At 38.2% G+C, this 16,213-nt stretch overlaps 1 protein-coding gene across 2 annotated transcripts in view; it reads left to right on the plus strand.

Annotated features, from left to right (window-relative positions):
• LOC124798448 (high affinity cAMP-specific and IBMX-insensitive 3',5'-cyclic phosphodiesterase 8A) overlaps positions 1-16,213 on the plus strand; it is a 1,735,971-nt gene that overhangs the window by 1,703,565 nt on the left and 16,193 nt on the right. The window lies entirely within an intron of this gene.

Consider the following 16,213-nt stretch of genomic DNA (forward strand, 5'->3'; position numbering starts at 1 on the left):
ATGAAACACTGGATGAGGTAGGTGTAGACAGGACACAACAAACTTTCAATAGGAAATTGAAAAAGAATGTAGGAAAGTCATCGAAAAAGAAGAAAGTTTTGTTGTTAGGCAGTTCTCATGCCAGAGGTGTAGGCCAACTTCTGCAGAAGGAATTAGGACCAGAATACCAGGTCACAAATTTTTTCAAACCAAGTGCTAGTCTGGATCAGGTGACAGAGGATTTAGGTTCACTCTGTAAAGGATTTACCAGGGAAGACACCGTGGTTATTGTGGGAGGGCCAGGGAACAGCATCGACAGAGATCCTGGGTACAGTATAGAGTGTGACCTGGTAAAGATTGCGTCGGCATCGAGACACACCAATGTTGAATTTGTATCTGTCCTGAGACGCCACGACCGGCCTCATTTGAACTCTTCTGTTGGGAGAGTTAATTTGGAGTTGGAACGGCTGCTTGGGTCGGGTGCGAGGGCTCATATTGGTGGGGTTCCTGTTGATTATCTCAGTAGGTGGGACTGTACCAGGCACGGCCTACATCTCAACAGGAAAGGGAAGGGGAAACTGGCTGGGGTAATAGCAGGAAATTTAAGGGGGGGAGGCACTGCCATGAATGGTAAAATACCAGTGGTTACAGGTGTTCGAGCAGCACCTTTTTTAGGATAGGTAAGACAGAAAGATGTCAAGTTATACGAGAGGTTAGGATTGAAACAAATCTTCAGTTTAGGAAAGAAATTAAACAGCACAATTCTAGCACATTGGATCACCAATCACAGCTATCAATTATAAATTTTCACCAATCACCAGAAATTTTATCTCCACCAAGTTGTATCTCAGTCCTAGGTAATTGCATTTATGAATTAAAGTCACCCAACCCAATTGACATAATCTGCCTCTCTGAACACCATGTGACCACTGGTATAGGAACTAGGCCTAAGCACAATGAGAAACTCAGACAGGAGAGTACTGCAAATGTTAGAATAAGGAAAAGTTCTCATAAAAGTATAATTAAAAATAATGGAAGTATATTTCATCAAAATATTGGGAGTTTAAAGAATAAAGTAGATGAGCTTCTGGTTTGTTTAGAAGATTTAGAAGCTGAGAATGAAATAGATATACTATGCCTGTCTGAGCATCACATTGTTACTGATATGGATAAGGTAAATGTAAGTGGTTATAAGCTCTCTGCACATGTAATGAGAGAAAATATGGAGAAAGGAGGAGTTGCCATATATGTCAAAAGTTATCATTGTGCAAAAAGTATAGAAACAAAAAAGTTTTGTGTAGAGAAACATATAGAAGCATGTGCCTGTGAGCTTAAATTAAATAAAGGCACATTTATAATTGTAACTGTATATAGGTCCCCATCAGGAAATTTTCATCTATTTCTGAAAAATTTGGACTCCTTGTTGTGCTATCTGTCAGACAGGGGGAAGCAAATTATTATTTGTGGGGACTTCAATGTAGATTCTCTGAAAGAGGGTAATAGGAAAAATGACCTTGAAGTATTACTCGGTTCTTTCAATTTGACACCCGTTATTGATTTTCCTACTCGGGTGGTAAAGGATAGCAGCTCACTGATAGATAACTTCTTTATAGACCAAGATAATTTTAACCAGATAAATGCTCAGCCTGTTGAGAATGGTCTTTCTGATCATGGTGCACAGCTAGTTACAATATATGACATAGCTCCATTCAGCAATACTAAACAGTCCTCCAAAGTAGTACGTTCAGTCAACGATTTAACAATTGCAAATTTCAGGGAAAGCCTACAGCAGTTAGACTGGGATGAGGTGTACCGTGAATCTGATGCCAATTTAAAATATAATTTATTTCATGACATTTTTGTAAATGCATTTGAAAACTGCTTCCCCAAGAAAATAGTTAAATATACTCGTAAGAAACCTTGTAACAAACCATGGCTTACTAAGGGTATAAAAATATCTTGTAACGGGAAAAGGGAAATGTATCTGACAGCAAGAAAGAGTAGTGACCCAGAAACTATCAAATATTATAAAAACTACTGTGTTATATTAAGAAAAGTTATTAAAAAATCCAGGAGTATGTGTATCATGTCTGAAATCAGCAACTCTGATAATAAAATTAAAACAATTTGGAATATTATTAAAAGAGAAACAGGTCAACCAAGAGCAGAGGAAGACAGTAGTACCATCAAATTGAATGAAAACTTTACGAACAAAAAGTCAGAAGTTGAAAATATTTTTAATAATCATTTTCTAAATGTTGTGGATATAGTAGGATCCAGGTGTTCATTAGAAGATGCTAGGCTGTTAATGGAAGAGGCCATACCTATGCAATTTGATACAATTGAAATCTCACCCACTTCTCCCTCTGAAATTAGGAAAATAATAAACTTGCTTAAAAGCAAAAACTCACATGGAATTGATGGCATTTCCAGCAAAATACTAAAAGCTTGTTCTCAACAGATAAGTAAGATTCTCAGCCACCTGTGTAATAGCTCTCTGGAACAGGGCATTTTCCCTGATAGACTGAAATATGCTATTGTTATACCTTTGCATAAAAAGGGGGATAGATCTGATGTCAACAATTACCTTCCAATCTCCCTTCTAACAGCTTTATCCAAAATTTTTGAGAAAGTAATGTATTCAAGAGTAGCTTCACATATCTGTAAAAATGAAGTACTAACAAAATGTCAGTTTGGTTTCCAGAAAGGTTTTTCAACAGAAAATGCCCTATATGCTTTCACCAGTCAAATTTTGAATGATCTGAATAACCGAACACCACCCATTGGGATTTTTTGTGATCTCTCAAAGGCTTTTGATTGTGTAAATCATGAAATTCTGCTAGACAAGCTCAAGTATTGTGGCATGAGTGGGACAGTGCACAAATGGTTTAATTCGTACCTAACTGGAAAAGTGCAGAAAGTTGAAATAAGTAGTTCTCGTAACATGCAAAGATCAGCACATTCCTCAAACTGGGGAACTATCAAGAATGGGGTTCCACAAGGGTCAGTCTTGGGTCCTTTGTTGTTCTTATTATGTATTAATGACTTGCCATTCTATATTCATGAAGAGGCAAAGTGAGTTCTCTTCGCTGATGATACAAGTATAGTAATTACACCTGAGAAACAAGAATTAACTGATGAAATTGTCAATACTGTCTTTCAGAAAATTACTAAGTGGTTCCTTGTAAACGGACTCTCACTGAATTTTGATAAGACACAGTACATACAGTTCCGTACAGTGAATGGTATGACACCATTAATAAATATAGACCTTAATCAGAAGCATATAGCTAAGGTAGAATATTCCAAATTTTTAGGTATGTCCATTGATGAGAGATTAAAATGGAAGAAACACATTGATGATCTGCTGAAACGTTTGAGTTCAGCTACTTATGCAATAAGGGTCATTGCAAATTTTGGTGATAAACATCTTAGTAAATTAGCTTACTACGCCTATTTTCACTCATTGCTGTCATATGGCATCATATTTTGGGGTAATTCATCACTGAGGAATAAAGTATTTATTGCACAAAAGCGTGTAATCAGAATAATAGCTGGAGTCCACCCAAGATCATCCTGCAGACATTTATTTAAGGATCTAGGGATATTCACAGTAGCTTCTCAGTATATATACTCTCTTATGAAATTTGTTATTAACAACCAAACCCAACTCAAAAGTAATAGCAGTGTGCATAACTACAATACTAGGAGAAAGGACGATCTTCACTATTCAAGATTAAATCTAACTTTGGCACAGAAAGGGATGAATTATACTGCCACTAAAGTCTTTGGTCACTTACCAAATGGTATCAAAAGTCTGACAGATAACCAACAAGTATTTAAGAAGAAATTAAAAGAATTTCTGAATGACAACTCCTTCTACTCCATAGAGGAATTTTTAGATATAAATTAAGAAAAAAAATAAAAAATAAATAAAAAAATAAATAAAATAAAAAATAAAGAAAAACAAAAAAACACAAAAAAATAAAGTTGTTATATTAACTGAAGTATGTTGTTAAATTAACCTAATTATGTCATGTATTGGAAAATTCGACTCGTTCCACATCATTACGAAATATCGTATTCATGATCCATGGAACTAGTATTAATCTAATCTAATCTAATCTAATCTATGGTTTGAGTAAGCAAAAGCTCAGGAGTACGTCGTTATCAGGAGAAAGAAAACTGGTGTTCTACGGATCGGAGCGTGGAATGTCAGATCCCTTAACCGGGCAGGTAGGTTAGAAAATTTAAAAAGGGAAATGGATAGGTTAAAGTTAGATATAGTGGGAATTAGTGAAGTTCGGTGGCAGGAGGAACAAGACTTTTGGTCAGGTGATTACAGGGTTATAAATACAAAATCAAATAGGGGTAATGCAGGAGTAGGTTTAATAATGAATAAAAAAAATAGGAGTGCGGGTTAGCTACTACAAACAGCATAGTGAACGCATTATTGTCACCAAGATAGACACAAAGCCCATGCCTACTACAGTAGTACAAGTTTATATGCCAACTAGCTCTGCAGATGATGAAGAAATAGATGAAATGTATGACGAGATAAAAGAAATTATTCAGGTAGTGAAGGGAGACGAAAATTTAATAGTCATGGGTGACTGGAATTCATCAGTAGGAAAAGGGAGAGAAGGAAACATAGTGGGTGAATATGGATTGGGGGGAAGGAATGAAAGAGGAAGCCGCCTTGTAGAATTTTGCACAGAGCATAACTTAATCATAGCTAACACTTGGTTCAAGAATCATAAAAGAAGGTTGTATACCTGGAAGAATCCTGGAGATACTAAAAGGTATCAGATAGATTATATAATGGTAAGACAGGGATTTAGGAACCAGGTTTTAAATTGTAAGACATTTCCTGGGGCAGATGTAGATTCTGACCACAATCTATTGGTTATGAACTGCAGATTGAAACTGAAGAAACTGCAAAAAGGTGGGAATTTAAGGAGATGGGACCTGGATAAACTGAAAGAACCAGAGGTTGTAGAGAGTTTCAGGGAGAGCATAAGGGAAATAGAAGAAGAATGGGTAGCTCTGAGGGATGGAGTAGTGAAGGCAGCAGACGATCAAGTACGTAAAAAGACGAGGGCTAATAGAAATCCTTGGGTAACAGAAGAAATATTGAATTTAATTGATGAATGGAGAAAATATAAAAATGCAGTAAATGAAGTAGGCAAAAAGGAATACAAACGTCTCAAAAATGAGATCGACAGGAAGTGCAAAATGGCTAAGCAGGGATGGCTAGAGGACAAATGTAAGGATGTAGAGGCTTGTCTCACTAGGGGTAAGATAGATACTGCCTACAGGAAAATTAAAGAGACATTTGGAGAGAAGAGAACCACTTTTATGAATATCAAGAGCTCAGATGGCAACCCAGTTCTAAGCAAAGAAGGGAAGGCAGAAAGGTGGAAGGAGTATATAGAGGGTTTATACAAGGGCGATGTACTTGAGGACAATATTATGGAAATGGAAGAGGATGTAGATGAAGATGAAATGGGAGACAAGATACTGCATGAAGAGCTTGACAAAGCACTGAAAGACCTGAGTCGAAACAAGGCCCCGGGAGTAGACAACATTCCATTAGAACTACTGATGGCCTCGGGAGAGCCAGTCATGACAAAACTCTACCATCTGGTGAGCACGATGTATGAGACAGGCGAAATACCCTCAGACTTCAAGAAGAATATAATAATTCCAATCCCAAAGAAAGCAGGTGTTGACAGATGTGAAAATTACCAAACTATCAGTTTAATAAGTCAGAGCTGCAAAATACTAACGCGAATTCTTTACAGACGAATGGAAAAACTGGTAGAAGCAGACCTCGGGGAAGATCAGTTTGGATTCCGTAGAAATGTTGGAACACGTGAGGCTATACTAACATTACGACTTATCTTAGAAGAAAGATTAAGAAAAGGCAAACCTACGTTTCTAGCATTTGTAGACTTAGTGAAAGCTTTTGACAATGTTAACTGGAATACTCTCTTTCAAATTCTGAAGGTGGCAGGGGTAAAATACAGGGAGTGAAAGGCTATTTACAATTTGTATAGAAACCAGATGGCAGTTATAAGAGTCGAGGAGCATGAAAGGGAAGCAGTGGTTGGGAAAGGAGTGAGACAGGGTTGTAGCCTCTCCCCGATGTTATTCAATCTGTATATTGAGCAAGCAGTAAAGGAAACAAAAGAAAAATTCGGAGTAGGTATTAAAATTCATGGGGAAGAAGTAAAAACATTGAGGTTTGCCGATGAAATTGTAATTCTGTCAGAGACAGCAAAGGACTTGGAAGAGCAGTTGAACGGAATGGACAGTGTCTTGAAAGGAGGATATAAGATGAACATCAACAAAAGCAAAACGAGAATAATGGAATGTAGTCAAATTAAGTCGGGTGATGCTGAGGGAATTAGATTAGGAAATGAGACACTTAAAGTAGTAAAGGAGTTTTGCTATTTAGGGAGTAAAATAACTGATGATGGTCGAAGTAGAGAGGATATAAAATGTAGACTGGCAATGGCAAGGAAAGCGTTTCTCAAGAAGAGAAATTTGTTAACATCGAGTATAGATTTAAGTGTCAGGAAGTCGTTTCTGAAAGTATTTGTAGGGAGTGTAGCCATGTATGGAAGTGAAACATGGACGGTAACTAGTTTGGACAAGAAGAGAATAGAAGCTTTCGAAATGTGGTGCTACAGAAGAATGTTGAAGAGAAGGTGGGTAGATCACGTAACTAATGAGGAGGTATTGAGTAGGATTGGGGAGAAGAGAAGTTTGTGGCACAACTTGACTAGAAGAAGGGATCGGTTGGTAGGCCATGTTTTGAGGCATCAAGGGATCACAAATTTAGCATTGGAGGGCACCGTGGAGGGTAAAAATCATAGAGGGAGACCAAGAGATGAATACACTAAGCAGATTCAGAAGGATGTAGGTTGCAGTAGGTACTGGGAGATGAAGAAGCTTGCACAGGATAGAGTAGCATGGAGAGCTGCATCAAACCAGTCTCAGGACTGAAGACCACAACAACAACAAGCAAAAGCTAGTTTCTCATGCCTGTCAATCTTTATGGCATCACATCTCCTGAACTCTGCATCATACAATGATATAATTTTGGAGGTACATTCAGTGGTACATGTGGATACTCTTTGCAAACTGTGTTGTGACTAGAATTAGTAGTAAAGAAGTAATAAATTAAAATGTCATGCGAATGTGCTGAAGTTTGCCTGCATGAACAGTGAAAGTGTAATAAGAGATAAAATTCTTTCTTTTCAGAATGTTTTTTGAGGAGGGAGGGAGTGTAAGAAAGAAAAAGATTTGTAAAAGTCGAAATTATGTGTCAAATTTGTTGGAAGTTGCTAAGTGCTCTCAGTCTCAAATACTGAATGACAGTTCCTAAATGAAACACTTGTCCTATTGTGTTTAACATTTAATATAAGATTATACCACTTAATGAGAAGATTGTGACAGCATTTTAAATTTTTAAATTTCATGAGAATTACACATAAATTTAAAATTAAATTTTTGCTGTGGAAGCCATTAGATAAACAACCTACAACAGGTATATGGTTCTGTGGTATATGAATTTGAACAGTATGGTAAGGACAGATTGCTCTCGCCAGTGGAGGCATTTGTTGAGATATACGAATTGATATCGACAGGTTTTTTATTATTATTATTGTTGTTATTATTATTATTATTATTTCATTGCGTTGTAGTTACTCCGTGGTTATTGTACATTCTGGGTTATTTACTTGTTGTTATGCACATACTGATTAATTAATAAAACATTGTTTCAGAAAGCTTTCATGATTATATTTTAAAAAATGCTCAACAAAAGATTATAGGCCCAGATACAGGTGTGAAAATAAGGTGCGCAGAAATTAAGAGCTGGTTCAAAAGTTATGCGTGTGCTGATTATTAATATTTTGCCACCTGATTGTTCTTGCATTCAGTGCATTCAGACTCCTAAAAATTTTTTCTCTCACTCAGACCTAAAAATGAGTGGTAAAGCCCCAACTGGACTTCCATTGGTTGAAAAGTTGCTCTGGGCATGAAAACTATTCAACACGGAAATTGCCATAAAGGCACATTTGGACCATGATGAACTGTGGGATGCTGTTGAAAACCCACCTCCAGATCCATTGAAATGGGATGGTCCTTTGAAGAAGAGAGACAAAAAGGCACATTCCTGGATTATACTTTTCATGGACAAAATGAATTATTCTCATATAAGGGACATGAATATGGCAGCAGAAGCCTTAATGGCCTTGGAAAAAGCATTTGAAGACTCAGAACTCACACATAGAGTGGACTTGCTTAGATCATTAATCACAACCAAATTAGATCAATGTAAGTTGGTAGACACTACTGCGATCGTATAATAGTGAGCCCTTTTAAATAAAATGAAATGATACTTTCAACATTTCACGGCCTTGTCACAACTGTACAAATATTAATTTTAATTTAAAAACCAACAGCCTCAGTTGCAGAGTTTACCTAGATTTACCTAGGTTTCAGTCGGGATAACCCAACCTTCATCAGAATAAAAATAACTACCATTTCTCCATAGTGGACATTGTCAAGCTAAAACTACAAACCCATAAATTATCATCAGACTATAAAACTTATCTGGAACTGCCTTGGTCCCACTTCACGACTGCGATGCAGCAGCCACGAGTGCTGTACTGGAACTGACCGTAGTGTCATGAGGTCCGCCTAGGCGGATACAATACCTTGTGCCTGTGCATGAACTTTATGATAGTTACTTGTTGGGACAAGACACAAACCTATCTGCTGACCTTGAATTTAGTAGTAAAGTGAAATAAAAGGTATAACAGAGGAAAAGGGCATAACCTGTACAGAACGCACTTAGATCGACTGTCTTAACATTTATGAAGTATTCGTTGGTCATGATATGAGGAAGGCATCACATGCTTACAACGTATGACGTGTCTAGGAAAATTTTGTGCTTAAGCACAAAGTTTAATCACCTAAAAAGAACTTAGGAGTGGGAAGGATAATATAAAGCCAACATTGTCATTATTATGACTAGGCCTATTTTTTTTTTTTTTTTTTTTTTTTTTTTTTTTTTTTTTTTTTTTTTTTTTTTTTTTTGAGACGTTTAAGCATTTGCTTAGCTATGGTTACAATGCATGAACACCCTCATGACTTAGCACACTAATGGTCATGAATGAACTTATGAACAAGTCTACATCTAATCTGTAACATCTGGCAATACGGGCCATATAAAAGAGATGATCATTATTGAAGATTAGTATATTTGACCTGAAATGATCTAGAATCAACTCAAAATAAACTAATGCACATGCCTGATTGAGCTTCATGACGAAGTTATGGTTATGAGTTACAGAAAACACTAAAGTATGGGATAATGTGGCGGCAATGGGGTACCCAATTTGTCTTCGTGGAGGTGATCCACACACATACTCTAAGAACTGTGTGTGGAACACTACCATCATAATTCAGACCTGGTGACCGCTGCCATTGAACATAGGGAATAACAGCAGAATTATATTGAAAACTAAAGTGTGACTTGGTGAACATTGACCAACAGAGTTCAATTACGCTCAAAGCTAAAGTGTGACTTGGAGAACATCGCTCCAGTCAACACACTTAAAATAATTGACTGACAAAGGTCAATATGTGCTTAAAGAACTAGTCTAAACTATGGGAGGATGACAGGAAATGGTTAAATTATGATGTGATTTGGTGAACAATGCTCCAAAGGACACCTTCAAACATCATTGAGTAAGATCAATTCATACTGATCCGGCTAGGCTGAACCAAAACTTCGTATCCAGTATATTGTGGCAAGGTGACATTACCCTCCCCTGATAGTTATATGGATATGACTGCCATTAATTACGTTAATAAAAAGTTGTGTATGACCAGGTGATGGCATCACTGCTATCATATACACATAATATTGACCACAATCAGTCATATTGAAGGAATATGTGGTAGCACATATAATCTATAATGGGATAGTGACTTATTGATCATCTTTTCCAGTTACTACACATACATGCTATTGACTGACAAAGTTATTATCCACTAATTAAATCAAGTGTTGAAATTGTTGATTTAATTAGTGGACAATAACTTCATCGGTCAATAGCATGTATGTGTAGTAACTGGAATGATGATCTCTAATTCTATACCCCATTATAGAGTATAGGTGCTACCACATAATCCTTCAATATGACTGATTGTGGTCAATATTAAGTGTATATGATAGTAGTGATGCCATCACCTAGTCATACACAGCTTTTTATTAACATAATTAATGGCAGTCTTCTCCATATAAGTATCAGGGGAAGGTACCGCCACCTTGCCACAATCTACTGGATACGAAGTTTTGGTTCAGACTAGCCGTATCAGTTTGAATTAATCTTAATCAATGATGTTTAAAGGTGTCCTTTGGAGCGTTGTTTGCCAAATCACATCATAATTTAACCATTTCCTGTCATCCTTCCATAGTTTGGACTGGTTCTTTAAGCACATATTGACCTTTATCGGTCAGTTATTTTAAGTGTGTTGACTGGAGCGATGTTCTCCAAGTCACACTTTAGCTTTGAGCATAATTGAACTCTGTTGGTCAATAGTTTTAAGTGTGTTGACCAGAGCAATGTTCACCAAGTCACACTTTAGTTTTCAATATAATTCTGCTGTTATTCCCTATGCTCAATGGCAGTGGTCACCAGGTCTGAATTATGATGGTAGTGTTCCACACACAGTTGTTACAGTATGTGTGTGGATCACCTCCATGAAGACAAATTGAGTACCGCATTGCTGCCACATTATCTCCTACTTTAGTGTTTTCTGTAACTCATAACCATAACTTCATCATGAAGCTCAATCAGGCACATGCATTAGTTTATTTTGACTTGATTCTAGACCATTTCAGGTCAAAATGCTAATTTTGAATAATGACCATCTCTTTTATATGGCCTGTTTGTTGGATGTTATAGATTAGATGTAGACTTGTTTATAAGTTCATTCATGACCATTTGTATGCTAAGTCATTAGGATGTTGACATGCTGTAACCAAAGCTAAGCAAATGCTTAACACTTACGTCTCAAAAAATAATTTTTTGGACCTAGTCATAATAATGACAATGTTGGCTTTATATTATCCTTCCCACTCCTAAGTTCTTTTTAGGTGATTAAACTTTGTGCTTAAGCACAAAATTTTCCTGCAGAGGCCATACGTTGTAATCAGGTGATGTCTTCCTCATATCATGATTAACAAATACTTCATAAATGTTAAGATAGTCGATCTAAGTACGTTCTGCACAGGATAACATACAGGGTGTTTCAAAAATGACCAGTATATTTGAAACGGCAATAAAAACTAAATGAGCAGCGATAGAAATACACCGTTTGTTGCAATATGCTTGGGACAACAGTACATTTTCAGGCAGACAAACTTTCGAAATTACAGTAGTTACAATTTTCAACAACAGATGGCACTGCGGTCTGGGAAACTCTATAGTACGATATTTTCCACATATCCACCATGCGTAGCAATAATATAGCGTAGTCTCTGAATGAAATTACCCGAAACCTTTGACAACGTGTCTGGCGGAATGGCTTCACATGCAGATGAGATGTACTGCTTCAGCTGTTCAATTGTTTCGGGATTCTGGTGGTACACCTGGTCTTTCAAGTGTCCCCACAGAAAGAAGTCACAGGGGTTCATGTCTGGCGAATAGGGAGGCCAATCCACGCCGCCTCCTGTATGTTTCGGATAGCCCAAAGCAATCACACGATCATCGAAATATTCATTCAGGAAATTAAAGACGTCGGCCGTGCGATGTGGCCAGGCACCATCTTGCATAAACCACGAGGTGTTCGCAGTGTCGTCTAAGGCAGTTTGTACTGCCACAAATTCACGAAGAATGTCCAGATAGCGTGATGCAGTAATCGTTTCGGATCTGAAAAATGGGCCAATGATTCCTTTGGAAGAAATGGCGGCCCAGACCAGTACTTTTTGAGGATGCAGGGACGATGGGACTGCAACATGGGGCTTTTCGGTTCCCCCTATGCGCCAGTTCTGTTTATTGACGATGCCGTCCAGGTAAAAATAAGCTTCGTCAGTAAACCAAATGCTGCCCACATGCATATCGCCGTCATCAATCCTGTGCACTATATCGTTAGCGAATGTCTCTCATGCAGCAATGGTAGCGGCGCTGAGGGGTTGCCGCGTTTGAATTTGGTATGGATAGAGGTGTAAACTCTGGTGCATGAGACAATATGTGGACGTTGGCGTCATTTGGACCGCAGCTGCAACACGGCGAACGGAAACCCAAGCCCGCTGTTGGATCACCTGCTGCACTAGCTGCGCGTTGCCCTCCGTGGTTGCCGTACGCGGTCGCCCTACCTTTCCAGCATGTTCATCCATCACGTTCCCAGTCCGTTGAAATTTTTCAAACAGATCCTTTATTGTATCGCTTTTCGGTCCTTTGGTTACATTAAACCTCCGCTGAAAACTTCGTCTTGTTGCAACAACACTGTGTTCTAGGCAGTGGAATTCCAACACCAGAAAAATCCTCTGTTCTAAGGAATAAACCATGTTGTCTACAGCACACTTGCACGTTGTGAACAACACACGCTTACAGCAGAAAGACGACGTACAGAATGGCGCACCCACAGACTGCGTTGTCTTCTATATCTTTCACATCACTTGCAGCGCCATTTGTTGTTGAAAATTGTAACTACCGTAATTTCGAAAGTTTGTCTGCCTGAAAATGTACTGTTGTCCCAAGCATATTGCAACAAACGGTGTATTTCTATCGCTGCTCGTTTAGTTTTTATTGCCGTTTCAAATATACCGGTCATTTTTGAAACACCCTGTATATGCCCTTTTCCTCAGCTGTACCTTTCTTTTATTTCACTTTACTAGTACATTCAAAGTCAGGAGTTAGGTTCGCATCTTGTCCCAACAAGTACCCATCACACAGTTTATGTGCAGGTGCAAGGTATTGTGTCTGCCTAGGCGGGCCTCATGACGCTACGGTCAGTTCCAGTACAGCACTCGTGGCTGCTGCATCGCGGTCACGAAGTGGGGTCAAGGCAGTTTCAGGTAAGTTTTTACAGTCTGACAATAATTTATGAATTTGTAGTTTTAGCTTTATGATGTCCACTATGGACAAATGGTAGTTACTTTTATTCTGATGAAGGTTGGGTTAACCCGACTGAAACCTAGGTAAATCTAGGTAAACTCTGCAACTGAGGCTGCTGGTTTTTAGATTAAAATGAAATGAAATGAAGTTTGCAGTGAGTGAAGAGTGGATAGGAACTTTGGTCCTGGCTGAATTACCTGATCATTATCAGCCTATGATCATAGTACTTGAAATCAGTGGCACATGTATCCCGGAAGATTCTACTAAAGTGAAACTTTCACAAGATGTCAAACCCAAAGATGCAAATGGAAGTGAAGAAACTGCTCTACATACAAATAAGATGAGGGCTACAAAATGTGTTATTAAATGCTACAATTACAACAAACTGAATCATACTGCTAAATATTGTTCTAGCAAGGACGAAAAAGGAGGAAGCTCGTCAAAAAATAACAATGACAGACAGGTATTTAGGAAGCTTTCACATTTATTGATGCAGAAGATGAATTAATTGCCCAAGTATTGTGTAAGAATGGCAACTATTGTTTGAATACAAGTAAAATGAAGGAGTGCTGCCGTACAAAAGATAGTGGATTCTTGTGGTTTTGCAGGCTAGAAGATATAAATCACAAAAGTATGCCAAAGTTGTCAATGGTTTCAACAGAACTAAATGAAGATATTGTGATTCAGGATCCCTGTGAGCTGTGCATCATGGGAGAAAACAGTCACATCTTCCATTCAAACCTAGCAAAAGGTATTCTAAACAAGTATTAGACTTAGTACATTCTGACTTGTGTGGACAAGTGGAGACAGTGTTTATTGGTGGAAATCCTATTTTTTCCATATTTATTGATGATTTTACAAGATCCAAGTGTATTTATTTCTTGAAGAAAAAATTTGAGGTAACACATATTTAAAAACTTCAAAGCTGTGGTGGAAAAGAAGATAGGCAGAAATATCAGGAAGTTGCAGTCTGACAATGGAAAGGAGAACATCAATGATGAACTAAAAGAATTTCTGACTTCTGAAGGTATCATCCAGCAGCTTACAGTATGTTACAGTCCACATAAAAATGGTGTTGCTAAGAGAACTAATAGAATGTTAGTTGAAAAGGCTCATACCATAATGTTTGATGTGAAACTACCAAAGAAGTATTGGACTGAAGCTGTGTCTATGGCTGAATACCTATCAAATCATTCACCATCCACCACGCTTGGTGAAAAGGTGCCATATGAACGCTGGCATAGAAGAAAGCCTTGTTCATCACATATGAGAATTTTTGGCTGGTTCACATTCCAAAATCCCGTCACAAGAAATGGGATGAGAAGTCACAGAAGTTGACATTTGTAGGCTACTGTCAGGCAGCCAAAGGGGAGATTGGGCAGATAATTGTCAGCAGAGGATGGTAATTTTTCAAGTTCAAAGTCAGGTGAACCTAAGACCACAAATGTATTATGACTGGAACAAAAAGCAGTTCTACATCAGTATTTTGGAAACTGAAGGAGAAGTTAAATCAGAGGACAGTGATAATGAACCCTTTTATGGCTTTGACAGTGATTCAATAGAAACTGAAGCTCAAGATGTGGGTCATGAGAATCAAAACATAGTTCAAGAGGTTACACCTCAAAGATCAAACACATAAAAAAAAACCCAAGACATGGCCTGATCATTTTACTTACTGTTTGAAAGAAGGACTTCTAAGTGAAGACATTGATGTCAAAGGAGCCTTGGAAGGGACAAATAATGAAGAATGGGAAAAGGTAATGAAGAGAGAATTCTCATCTTTAGTTCCTAATAACACATAAAAGAAGTAGAGCTACTCAGGGGACAAAAGACACTCAAGACTAACAAGGGGAAGGCCTTTACTTCAAGGGGTATAGCGCCATAGTTCAAACGTTTAGTAACCAGTTCGTGGTACTCATTGGGAACAGATGAAGCACATATTCCCAGTGACGTGGAGATTTCCAAAGTGTTATGACCATTTTGCGATTCACTAGTCAGGATATCTTCCACTGAATCACCTTCTGCTTCGTCTTCATGGTATAGTACTTCAGTATCAACAAAAGTCATTTCGTTTGTCAGTGCCAAAAACCGCTCGATGATAGCCACTCCTATCAATCTGGAACGCCGAGAAATAGAACTGCCTGCTTCCCGTAGTGCATTGATAATGCATCTGTCTTGCAACACTTTTACAAACCAAGACACAGCGTCGGTAACTTCCCGCTTGCCATCATCTGTGACAGGCTCCTAACTATATATTACAGCGTTAGTCGAAGGGTGTACATCCTCCGTTATTCAGATTATGCACCTGAAAGATATGACACAAAAAACAATAATTAGTTACTACAACATAAACAGACGAGCTAATTACTACAAACTACTTACAGGACTCGTCATATGTTACTTATGGAAGAACACTGTATTCATTCACAAAATGTATTTCATTCGGCGCATTAACGATGGAAAAATCACTACATGTATCCACGAGGTTCGCAGCAGCCTAATGACGGAAAACAACTCTTTCCGATTGACTTCTATAAGGCTCGTGCTGGACACCTTCACTCTTCCAGGTTCACAACTATGAAATGACGAAGAGGCAACTGGGACAACATAACTCTCCCCGCGTGCATTCTGTCCCGTGCATTCCATCCCATGCCTCGATGTAAACAAGCGTCATGCGGTTGGCTATCTCTGATCCCTCGTGAGGAATTCGCAGCACTCTTAATCGGAGTTGTTTTCATGTGACAAGGCTTAAAAGTTTAATACTTTACTAACACACGGCGTTTGGGAAATTAGTTTGCCTACCTTATTATTATCATTCCTTATTGATTTACTTACCTTATTAACCCTCCTATCGTTATCACACAAATGAAAAGAATAACATCCGCAAGGTTTCTTCGAGATTCGAATCCATGTTCTCCGATTACCAGCCAGTTACCTTGGCCATTACGCTATCGCCACTACCGGTGAAAAGAATTTTCCATAAGGGTACAGAAGCGGCAGTTGTAAAAGATTCTTTCCCCAATTTCTGGAAAAGTTTGCGTTGCAGACCCCATACCTGATGATGAAAAATGCTCTGTTTACAATTATCAATC

Source organism: Schistocerca piceifrons, chromosome 5, assembly GCF_021461385.2.
Source record: "Schistocerca piceifrons isolate TAMUIC-IGC-003096 chromosome 5, iqSchPice1.1, whole genome shotgun sequence".
NCBI classification, from domain to species: domain Eukaryota; kingdom Metazoa; phylum Arthropoda; class Insecta; order Orthoptera; family Acrididae; genus Schistocerca; species Schistocerca piceifrons.